Source organism: Engystomops pustulosus, chromosome 6 (genome assembly GCF_040894005.1).
Source record: "Engystomops pustulosus chromosome 6, aEngPut4.maternal, whole genome shotgun sequence".
Classification (NCBI taxonomy): Eukaryota; Metazoa; Chordata; class Amphibia; order Anura; family Leptodactylidae; genus Engystomops; species Engystomops pustulosus.
The window spans coordinates 163,030,588-163,041,813 of record NC_092416.1 but is presented as its reverse complement, the minus strand read 5'-3'; the positions used below and the strand labels follow the sequence as shown (position 1 = coordinate 163,041,813).

General features: G+C 41.8%; 1 long non-coding RNA gene across 2 annotated transcripts; it reads right to left on the bottom strand.

Moving 5' to 3' along the window:
• Nucleotides 1–1,255: 1,255 nt before the first annotated feature.
• LOC140064874 (uncharacterized) lies at nt 1,256–6,222 on the bottom strand. Of its 2 annotated transcripts, none has more exons than XR_011847822.1 (3): nt 4,387–6,222; nt 2,189–2,403; nt 1,256–1,307 (listed from the first exon to the last, which is right to left on the bottom strand). It is a non-coding gene; the product is annotated as an uncharacterized lncRNA (long non-coding RNA). The 2 variants fall into 2 exon arrangements; XR_011847823.1 differs by lacking the exon at nt 4,387–6,222 and adding an exon at nt 4,225–4,371.
• Between the last annotated feature and the right edge of the window lie 5,004 nt (nt 6,223–11,226).

Sequence of the window (11,226 nt, the reverse complement as noted above, 5' to 3'; positions counted from 1 at the left end):
TTTAACAGGGGTCTGCACTGGGATTGTGTTGCACGCGATCAGATTGTGGCGCGGCTGCACTACTTTCATGTAACAGAAATCGGGGGTGTGCCGTTGCACGATCCGACTGATTTGGACTGAGCGCGGGATTAAGCTTTTACATTGGGGCAGATTTACTTACCCGGTGCATTCGCGATCCAGCGGCGCGTTCTCTGCGGAGGATTCGGGTTCTGCCGGGATTCACTAAGGCAGTTCCTCCGACGTCCACCAGGTGTCGCTGCTGCTCTGAATGCACTGGAGTTCACCAAGCCGGGTCGAGTGAAGGTAAGTGCATGTCCAGCGACACTTTTTTTTTTTTTTAAATGCGGCAGTTTTCCCGAATCCGTTGGGTTTTTGTTCGGCCACGCCCCCTGATTTCCATCACGTGCATTCCAGCGCCGGTGCGCCACAATCCGATCGCGTGCGCCAAAATCCCGGGGCAATTCAGGAAAAATCGGCGCAACTCGGAAATATTCGGGTAACACGTCGGGAAAACGTGAATCGGACCCTTAGTAAATGACCCCCATTGTGTCGTAAGACAATGCACTCACATGCACCAGAAAGAAGAAGAAGGTGAACTCTGTCAGACCTGAGCGGGGAAGCGACACATGCAGGATATCGGCGCAAAATCTTAGGGAATCGCGGCACAGTGATGCCCCAATGTGCCCCATTGTGTATCCACATTAAAGGTATCTTGTACAAAGGCAGTGCCTCTAGATGTAAAATTTTTGTCCAAATTTGCATTGTGCAAAAGGTCCATTTACTTTTGGATGGAATTCATCTCCCGGGGAGGATTCTTCTTCAGAGTGGATGGGGGAGGCTTGCCGCCTCCTATCTTGATGTATGATATGCTCTATTTCTTCTAACACAAGGCGAGAGGCCATTGACTGTTTCATATTGTGTTTCATTAAATGTATGGGAATTCATTAATGTACCTGCACCAGATTTTTAGGCAGATTTGTGGCAAAAATACATATAAAACGCCTTCCGATACATTTATTGAGGCTTTTAGACCATTTTATGGAACTTTTCAAAATTGTCTAACAAAAGATGGGACGGCCTTGAAGAAAGGAGACTCGTTGGGTGGTAAACAGTCTGTGCGCCAAAAAATTTGGAGGGTGTGACACATTATGGCACATGACCCAGGCAATTGCTGACTCGGTGAATATTGAGATGAAAGGAAATTAAAGGAATCTGCCTGACCAACCCCTTCTAACTAAATAAACATACATACAACTTTTGAATTGGAAGGTGATTGGTCACAGCCTTTATTGAAAATGTTTTACAATCTGCAAAAAAAAAAACTTTATTAAAACACAAATCATATAACAATTCTTTACAGGTTAAAATGATGGGTGAGCAGAGTCCTTGACAACAGATCCCACATATTGCAACCAATATTTTCCATAATAATTCTCGTCCGGTCCATTTATACCATTATGTATGCTCAGAAAGCACGCTCGGCGTGCAGTGTCACAACTACCAAAACCACTAGCCGCCAACATCCTAGCCAGTGGCGCGAGCAGAGGTGACTAACCGTTAGACTTATTAAAACCAACCAGGTCCTAAAAGGGAGGCCACCCCATGAAGGATCCTGGCATAATTCCTCTTAACTTCCGGACTTAAATAACCACCACCATATTTTCATCAACTTATTATCCACTTTACCAATTGAATTAGCTGTTGCCAAGAACCCCGCCCCCGCCACACATCCTAAACTAACCTAACCACTACCCCACTTGACATAAGAACATAACTACTTGTATCCCGTCTCCCAAAACCACATGAGTGACCCTGATATAAAACAAAGCTAAGGGAGGGTGGATGGGACAATTTTCTCAAGCCAAAAGATGGCTGCCCTTCCTAAGCCCTCACTATCTCCTCCCCCCAGCTCAAAACCCACCTATCATCTTAACACTGAAATCTCCACCCCCCATGACCACTCCACCCATCATTTTCTCTCCTCTCATCCCTGCCTGTCATGGCCGCACTGCGCCTATACTTGCAGCCGGCTACGTGCTAACACAGTTAAATTTAGCTAAAAATGGGTTTTAAATAGAACTCAACAGTCTTATATTTCACCAGAATTCATCATGAGAACTAGAGATCTGCATTATCGGACCATGCAACACATTAACAAATTACCCCTAACGTGTATAAGATTCTCCACCTTTTTGGTCGGGTCCCCTGCTCTGTCTGTTGTTTCTCTTCTTCCTTCTTGGTTACTCCCAATAGTACTTGCTCTGCCATAAGATATTCCTGAATATGCAGTACATGGCAGCTTATTCTGCATTCTGCACCTTATTCTGAAATGTCATCTTGCCGGTGGAAACATCACCATACATTAATGCGCACTCCATGTAGTTTTTTCGTTAGTGGGTGATGCTGTGGCGTGCAAAATAAAAAAAAGCAACAAAAAACCCATAATTTTTAAGAGGAAGAAGCTGTGAATTTACAATAGAAATGAGAACAATGAAATCTACAAAAGCTCTTACGGCATATAGAGTCTACTAAGTTTTGACATAGGGACATTTCAGGCATTTTTTTAGTTTTTTTTTTTTTGCTCTGAAAGGTTTTTATAAATGAAATATTCATCATACTTGCACATAATATTGTTGACTTTTCTTTATACAGGCGGTCCCCTACTTAAGGACACCCGACTTACAGACAACCCATAGTTACAGAAAGACCCCTCTGACCTCTGGTGAAGCTCTCTGGATGTTACTATAATCCCAGGCTGCAATAATCAGCTGTAAGGTGTCTGTAATGAGGCTTTATTGATAATCCTTGGTCCCATTACAGAAAAAAATGTTTAAACTCCAATTGTCACTGGGGCCCAATGTTTTTTTGTCTGGATCTACAATTATAAAATATACAGTTTCGACTTACATACAAATTCAACTTAAGAACAAACCTTTGGACCCTATCTTTTACGTAACCCGGGTTTATACTGCCTGTATAAACAATGAAACCTCTCCAAAAGTCCACCCCTTTCAGAAGACGCCCCTCCCTAAAAGTTTTTTTTCCGTGTCCGATTTTTTTCCCCTATTATACTTTATGGAAGCTGCCCCCATTGAGCAGACCACCCCCTTTAAAAGACTATTTTCTGTGCAAAGTTGGGCAGTCAGCTCAAAGAGGTTTCATTGTACCAAACTATACCAAACCTTATTCCCTTACACAAAGATGGTGGTGACCAATTGACACTTTATCTAACTCTTCCTTAAAACCAACTAAACGAAACCAAATTTCAAAAGTAAAATGCACACAGAAAACATGTAAAGTGGGTCTTTATATGGAGTTAAGATGAACTGAAGCCTGCAAGTAATGGAAGAGGCTGAAACATTTATTGGGTTTAAGCCTTCCACCGAAATCAAACTTGTTAACCCTTTCCTGCTGTCATTGTTATGAAGATTTGATAATAAGTTTTGATAATAAGTTTTGATAATAAGGTATATTGAATGAGACAGCTCAAAAGTCACAAAGATGTCCCACTACTTGAACTCATTACTAATATTGATACTGCCCCTTAATGGAAAAGGGTGACAGTCCCTTTGGACCTAGTCAAATCGAAACTTACACAAGTTTTTCATGATGAACCAGGGCACTTACTAATAGATCCAGGCACTGTGACTGTGATAATCTTCTTATATTTATTATCCACGGCCTCCTTCCTTCTAAAATCAACTTTTAAAATGAGGCTAATGAGTTAGAAGAGCTCTGGGGGCATTACCAGAGCCCCTCCTATTACACTGGGCAAGAGATTGTCTCCCCTCCCTCTGCTTCCTGTAATCTTTTGGCAGCAGGAGCACATAATGGGAAAGGGGAAGTGCTCCTGCACAGTGTAACAGCCTGTGAAGCCAGAGCACAGTGGGGCTTTGGTAATGCCCCCCTGTAGAACTTCTGAACTTCATTAGCATCATTATAAAAGTTGATTTTAGAAGGAAAGAGGCCATGAATAACAAACATAAGAAGATCTATCAGTAAGTGCCCTGGTTTATCGTGCTGGATTTATATGGTAGATTTCCTTTTAAAAAAATTAGTGTGAAACTAATGCTTTACAAAAATTATTATTTTATTATGTATGTAGTCAGAATATAGTATGTTTAGTGCATTAGTATAAAGTCAGTTGGATCTATAGGACATTAGTAGTGCAGTATTACTACTTCTACTATCTATGAAATTGTGTTAATATCGTTGCCCACTAACCTTGATTCATACTCGTAGTGGAGGAAAGAGAGGAGGATAACAGAGGGGAGTCTTATTAGTGCACAGAGACAGAAAAGGGTGGGATGAAAGGGGTGAGAGGAGGAGAAAGGGACTAGTAGAATAAGAGAGAAGAATAAAGGAGAAGAACAGAAGACTACTCACACAGCTACTATTCCTCTTCATAAGATCCAGTGACTTTCGCCTAAACCCTTTTCTGTGCAGCTGAGCACATCTGGCGATACTGAGCTCTGTTTGCTTGAGCAGAATTTTTGGCTGCCTTTTCCACATAAAGCAAACACTCCATGGTCCCCCTGTTCTATGGGAAGGAACTAGGCTAATAACGCTCTTGAAAGAGTGATTTCGCTAACCGTCTCCGTAAATCCCTTATCTGCATGTAGTGTTTGGATTGCTTTCAATTTGCCACAGAAATATCCTTGTTTGTTCAGAGCTCATAATATTTACCCGGGGATGGATGCAAGGGACTACGTATGATGTTGATGAGAAGGAAGATTCTGTCTTCAAGTTAGGATATGATTTGGACCTTTCTTCCTCTAGTCATCCTTGACCGTCTTGAGAGATAAAGACTAGATGATGGATTTTACTCTCTGAGTTTGACTTCTTCTGCTTCTCCAATGCTTGAGAATACTTCTTCCTCTTGGAATTGCAGCTTCTGCAGCACAAGTCTACTTGGAGATGCCCTTAAGATTTCTGTCATGGTATTACTTATCATTACAATCACAGTGGGCAACGTGGTGAGTCTTCTAGTCTTTCTGAGGACCAAGCAGCTTAGGACATCTCAGGGCTTTCTGAAAACCTCTTTAGCTCTTGCAGACTTGGCAGTCGGAGTACTGGTTGTGCCTTATTCTGTGTACATGGAAGTCACCCGGATTGTATATGGGCTGGAGAAACTTGGAGACACAACAACGTCGAGTTTTACTTCCCAGGTCCCTTGTTTCGTCATGGGGATTATTTTTGCTGGTTGCACCTTTGTTTCAATATCCACCATATTCTTGTTGTCGGTGGAGAGGAGCATTGCTGTGCTAAAACCTCTCCACAAGCGGATTGTGATCACTAGGAGAAGAACAGGGTACCTTATAGTTCTCTCTTGGGTTTTTAGCTTCATATTAGCTATGGTGCCCTTTTTTTTTGGTCGAAACATATCTCTGGACTACAATGCGTGCAGCAAAATGTGCAACTATATGTTCACTACAATGCAAACACAAGATCCAGCTTGGAATATTATGCTCATCTTTCCAGTCTTTGACTTTTCACTGTTGGGCGGCACTTTTGCTATAAATTTTGTCACCTTTGCTGCTATAAGGCAGTACTGTAAAGTGAGGAAGCAGCTGGAGGTGGAAGTGCAGAGCACCTGCAGTAAGGTATCATTCTCTGACATTACTGCAGCCAAAACCATTGGAATCCTCACATTTGCCTTTTCCGCTTCTTTCAGCCCCATTGCTGTGTTTGTGGTGGGCAACGTCTTGGGGTATGTCTGGTGTGAATTTTCTTTCTATGCATTCTGGATACTCACCTCTAATAGCTGCTGGAATGTGGTCATCTATAGTATTAGGGACTTAAGGTTCAGACAAGGTGTCCGGGAACTGTTCAGTAGACAAGAGCTCAAGTCTCCAAACCATCAGCCGAGACCCCAGGGACCTGTTAAAGAGGAAAGCTCTTCCCAATGTGTAGCTGTACTCAAAGAGATCTTTCGACCAGAAAGTGCTTGATCCTAAAGTGCAGCCCAGAGTCTCAGAAGACAAAAACTTAAAAAAAGATGGACTAGAACTTATAATACTGAATGTGATGAAGTCATGGACATAGCACAGACCCTTGTCAGAAGAGATTTAATCAAACTCTAGTTCTCTCCAAGCGTCACATTATGATTCAGCTTTCCTCTAATGAGATGTCCACATTGCTATGAAATAACACATTCAATGTAGGAAATTCTGAAACTCATTTTATGCAAGTGGTCAGTTTGGTGAAGAACAGGTTAAATGCCTTGAGAGGCTAAGCTGTGCCATGTCTCAGATCCCATTAAAGCCGGCATGTCAGGGTGATGCCGCCTTGTGCACAATACCAGAGAAGGATGACGGAGAAGCAACACAATGTTATTGCCACCTCTGGCTGTTAACACTTTTCTCTCCGAGATGGTTGGCTAAGTATGGACAGAGCATTAAAATAGGACATTGCTGGTCATAACGCATGCTTCTTATCAGTGTATGTTGGTGCATGTGTACTAATACAGATGGTTTTATAATGTTACCTGGGGAAGGATGATCTGAGCATCAATCAGCAGGATGGACATTAAGAACATTCTTAAACATTTGCCCCAATTTTTAGCACTGCTAATATTTAAGTATTGTACCTCCATGTTTTATATTGCCCTGTCTGTACCTGCATCGTTTATTTATTAGTGAAGTGTCTTGTGCACTTTACACATCATTAAAGAAAGGAACACATTAACTTCTTGCTATATTACGTGTCTTAACCAACTCTATACATCTGTGCATTGGTTGATTTGTCTATACCTTATTACTAGATATAACCAAATAACCAAATTTTAATTGATTGTGATGGGTCAAGTCTAGCCTCAGAAATCTCCATATCTATCTCACTAATTCCTATATTCTCCACTGTGTTATGAACAACCCATTGTTACTGTATTCTCTGAACAAGAAGCTTTAATGAAATACTGTATGCCTCCCACCCCTATACCCTAACCCAATTTTCAATGTTTCTAGTAAGACTCAGGTTCATGTATGTCTAGCTTGGGTTTCATTTTTATAAGTCTCTCAGAAATTCTCATGAATTGCAAAAAAAAAGTTTAAATCAGTTTAAATAATTAATCTAGTAATTTGCTCTAGTACATACATATATTTATGACTTCTCCACTGGGTATGCCATGAATACCTGATAGAACTAGGTTCTTTCTCTGGGACCAATTCCTATCTATAGAACATGGGTCTCGTGATCTGGAGTTGACGTCCTGCGCATGCTCACTATACATTCAAGTCAATGGGAAGCTAAAAAAAAGCGTAGCAGGCAGCCCATAGAGATGAACGGAAATGAATGTATGTACGGTAACCTCTCCCTCCTGCCAGTCCACGAGATGGAGGTCATGGGACATCCATTGCTGAATATGTGCAATTCACCAAGATGGGACCTCCATCTATACTGTATTCATTGTATATGCTTTTAGATACCTCCAATTGGAATATGCCTTTAACTAGAACTACACTCCCAACATTTTGAATCCAACAGTTATCATTCATTTCTCAATGTCACTTACATATTAGTCTCAAAAATGGTGTATGGTATTTAGCACGCGTTATATAACCAAACCCCTCCTTTATGTGGTCTTTGACAAATATATTTACACCCTAGAGGTAGGGGTTGAATAAGACTGCCCTGGACAGTATGAATATTATAGCCCCTACAAGTCTGGAATCACTTCCTACATCTGGTACTAGAATCAGCTTCTTAGGTAATGGAGAATACGTCCCATCTGCCTCCTTCCAACCTGCGGTTTCAGGACCTTTGGAGGACCTTCAAAGCTCCAGAAATGGCTCTTGTGTACATATGTATTGGGAGCAGGAACAGATCTACAAGGATGTCCCTCTGAGTTTAAAATTTGGTGGGTGGTTTGGGTGGCCATGGACCTTCTACAAGACTTGGGTCCCAGGATCCCGCCCAAACCGCTTATCTTAAAATCAACTACTGCCTAGAGGTATTTCCACTCGTTATAGGGCAAGGGTATGGATCTTACCATAGTATAGCATTAGCATTGTCTGTCTCTACTTGAAGGGACATCTTTCTTGCAGTATGTGACTTCAAAAACAGCAGCCAGTGCTAAAGCAGGCAGAAATTTGTAAACTTTCAGGTGTATAAGAAGATTCGCTGCTGGAACCTGACACAAGATACAGAGGTCAACACAGAAGGACCAACCACGAAGGGCATGACATTTCTTGCTTGTACAAAGTATGTTTAAAAGCAAAAACTCATAATAATTCTACCAATGCAGATATTGGGCTCCCTGCATCTTGGGTTACTGGTTTTTTGGACAATCTAAAAATGTATATACTGACTTTAGAAAATCTTTAGCGCATTAATAGGCTCTTATTAGTGAGCGGAGTCTAATGAGCCAGCTCACTACAAAGAGCCAGACTTCCTATCACTAATGCAGGACCTGTGCATGTGACCAGTCACATGACTCTGACATCACACAGGTCCTTTATCCTACTAAGGGTACATTCACACGCGGTATGCCCATCGTGCGTGTGCTGGAGTGGAGGAGGAGGTGATCGCTCCTCCCTCCATAGAGAATAGCTGGACACGGCCGCACACACGCCGAAAGATAAAGCATGCTCTATCTTTTTGCGGTGTGCAGCCCGGATCGGTGCCACACATGTGTGGCACCGTATCTGCGCCGTGCCACTATTGCCGTCTATAGGGACATACATGTGGCCGCAAAATTGCGTTACCTCCCCACAGACGGCCATGTGAATAAGCCCTTAATGCTGCCAGTAAGGTCCCAGAGGGAGAGAGGCTAATAGCCTGTGGAGCCACCGATTGGCTCACCAATTTTTTTTTTTAAATGTTCTCACTAATCTGCCTCTCAGCGGCTGTTCAAGGCACCAGGTCCACAGAGCCTTGTGGCAAATTTGGCCCCGAGTGGAAGGGGGAAGTGCTCCACACAGTAAAAGTCTATGAATCTTCAGCACATAGAGGCTCTGATAACACCCCAAGAGCCCATCTGGTTCATTAGCATAATTTTAAAAGTTGATTTTAGAAGGAAGGAGGCCATGGATAGGAAATATAAGAAGATACCACAGTCACAGAGACTGGATCTATGAGTAAGTGATGGATTTTGATGGTAGATTTCCTTCAAAGTATTATTATTACTATGGACATCTTATGGCATGACTATAATATTATGGATCTTTGGGAGGAGGGATGAGATACGTTGAATAGATTTTTATACCTTCACTTGGATTACTAATTGAATCTGTAAATGTTGGGGGAAATAACATTTTGATTGCACGCTATACTCCATGTATAAAGGACTTGGCTTGTTTTGTTTGATAACAACAAAAACAGTACATGCAGTACATACCTAAATGTCCTAAAGCAACAATGTAGCTCCCCTAATCCACATGCACATCCACATATAATAGAATATACAGCTAGCACCATGAATCATAGCCACTGGCTGACGGCTGTGAATACACCATCTACATTAACCAGACCACACGTGGAGGTTTGTGTGGCAGATCCCTGTATGAGTCCATTGATCGACTACAATACAACGTCTGCTCCCGCCATGCTTCTAACCTGTACATTTATCTTTTCAATTTGTATCACAAGTAGTGACTTAAATATACAGCGAGTAATCCATAGCTTCCCAGATAGATATTGATTTAAGTAGTGCTGCATTTTGGAATACGGCACAATGATTTTGGATATATTTGACCTTCCTCTTACCTATCCTGAATGGGTGTTCCCATTTCAACAAATAAATGTTATTGTGCAGTCAAATGCATGAGCAATTATGGGAACCCCCAACTCAATATGTTATTTATAGTACTGGTACCCTCCTGGTATCAGTTCCCAGATGTGACTGGACTTTCTAGGATTATATCCAAAAATGCTCACAGTGATGTCACTACACTGGAATATTACAATGATCATAGTAATGTTATAGCACAGTGATGTCTCAGTAGATAATGAATCCACCTGAAGTCTTAGGCTGCGGTCATGGGTAACGCAACGCGGACACACGGGGAAACAGGCTTCGCCCCAATGTGATTGGAAACCAGATCCCAGTGTCTTGTTTTGTTTAAAGGAAACCTACCATTTGATTTGATGCATTTTGAAGCAAACATACCTTGAGAATGCTGAAGCTACACTGATGCAGGATCATATCTTGGTTAATCCCTGAGCTGAGCGGTTTTGCTGATAAAACAGATATAACATTATGATAATGAGGCTCTGTCCCTTCTATTGCTAGGTAGGTAGATTCCTAAAAGCTAAAATGGGGACACTGGCCACACTTCCTCCAAACAACCAGGAGAATTACTGGAGTTATCTTTTTAGTAATGACCCGTCCATCGAGCCATTACACATGGTCTTCATGGTTGGATATGCTCCAATCCTCAACAAGATTTTCTGTATCCCCATTCTTCTCACTCATTCACCACCCTATCCTCCTGCCTAAGCTGCCACTTGATTGGAACTCCCTTACAGACATGACTCTCACCCTCCTCTTCCGGTCTACCCTTCCGTAAGGTGACTTTTTGTTATAACTTCTGGAATTGTAATTCTTTAGTGTTAGTGTTAGTTCTGCTCCCACATCCTGGTCAAGTACCTGTGTAAAGCTACTATCGTTTGCTGTATAATTAAAAAAATTCAATAAAAAGAGATTTGAAAAGAAAAGGATGTCCCTTGGTATCACAATATATAAGTGATGTACAGAGTGACATCACATGATCCATACACAATAATAATAATAAGTGTGGAGCCACAGGGTATTTTATTACAGTCACAGTCTTGAAGGGTGTTAAACAACAAGCCCAATAAATAAAACCCTGCCATGAAATGTATTTTGGTTGTCTTTGGTATTCCAATACCCTGTATTAGCCCTTCAAGCAGAATTTACTACCCCATTGTCAATGACACATCTACACTCACCGGCCACTTTATTAGGTACACCATGCTAGTAACGGGTTGGACCCCCTTTTGCCTTCAGAACTGCCTCAATTCTTCGTGGCATAGATTCAACAAGGTGCTGGAAGCATTCCTCAGAGATTTTGGTCCATATTGACATGATGGCATCACACAGTTGCCGCAGATTTGTCGGCTGCACATCCATGATGCGAATCTCCCGTTCCACCACATCCCAAAGATGCTCTATTGGATTGAGATCTGGTGACTGTGGAGGCCATTTGAGTACAGTGACCTCATTGTCATGTTCAAGAAACCAGTCTGAGATGATTCCAGCTTTAT